We start from the raw sequence: 1,529 nt of genomic DNA on the forward strand, positions 1-1,529 counted from the left end.
TTTTTTTTTTTTTTTTTGACAAAACATCAAGAACACAAATATGGTTAGTTTAAATGGTGAAATGACCAAGGATATATATATGATTAGTCTGATGGTTGAATCCTCGATGTCATCAATGAATCTTTCTTGATATGCGATCTCCCATGTTGGAGTAAAAGAAATGTGATCTCATACCCCGTTAAAATAGTAATAAATGCTTCCGTTTAATCTTAGTGAAAGCTATGAGTTATGACAAGTATTTACAATAATATGGTAACAAAATCATTAGTAATGTGAAATCGTAGTAGCAAACTAATGTGAAATATATTGTTTTAATTGTATTAGTTTTAAAATAAACATTTTTTAAATTGTAGAGGACATCTAAATCTCCGCCTTATTGATTGTGATGGAAGTAGGGGATAAGGTCAATGGGAGACATGAGTTATTATAATGTGAAAGCCTTAATTTCACTTAAAGGAAAGAAACCAATATTCATCTTTTTTTGCTTGATTTTTTTCTTTTTAATGTTTATTTTTTAAAATTGGCATATTATGAGGAGTATCCCTTTCCCATTTTCTAAGCCACCAGAATAGTAACGAACAGAAGAAAAACAAAATTAACATTTTAGAGCGAAGTCAAATGTTAAGTTTGTTTACCTCTAACTCCAACTATTTATCTTTAAAGTACGATCTCGTTAGTATCTAACACCAAGGCCAAATGGATCGAATGAAATTATAAATCGATGGTTAACATTTAAATGTTCAATACAACCTATGTGTTTGAGTTAATTTCAATGTTTTATAATAAAAATAACTTGTAAAACTTATCAACTTGTCTTACATATGTGCGTATTAATTTGTTTCCTCTATTTGTTTTGACCTGTAAGTTCACTTTAAAAAAACAAATTGACCATGTATTATATTATTTTTGACTATATGTTTTTGTGACAATTAAAATTTTAAAATTTAAGAAAGATTTACACAAACAAAGGTAGCTATATTATCACTAATTTTTTCATTTATATATTTATACTGTATACTTTTCGCAGTTCCTGCATATATCCATCTATAATTTATATATCAATAAATTTCGAGTATTGCAGGAATATTTTCAACATCCGACGTCATACCGGTTCATAATTTTTATTCATGTTAATAATAATGAACAATATAATTAGAGTTTCCGACGTCCGGATAATTGACTTGCTTGATAGATTAAAATAATAAGAGAGAGAGAGAGAGAAAGAGTTGGGTATGAGAAGTGAAAAGAACACTTTTGTTTTGAGTGATTGGTTGTGTTGGGTAAAAGCTTGACCTAGAAGATGACACGATGGTGCTCAAAATGTGTAAACAAATTTCACACAAGTGCATGTGTAACTAAAGCAGTTAAAAATCATTAGTATAAAACAAGGAAAAATGATTAAATCTTTATGTTTCTTCTTTACTTTATTTTCCTTTCTCATCATTTCATTCTTCCATTCATCTATCATTCAGACTTTGTGAGAAAGCGAGAAAGTCTAAGTAAAAGCTTTCATCTTTTTGATCAAATCC

The sequence above is a fragment of the Camelina sativa genome, chromosome 2 (assembly GCF_000633955.1).
Source record: "Camelina sativa cultivar DH55 chromosome 2, Cs, whole genome shotgun sequence".
NCBI classification, from domain to species: Eukaryota; Viridiplantae; Streptophyta; class Magnoliopsida; order Brassicales; family Brassicaceae; genus Camelina; species Camelina sativa.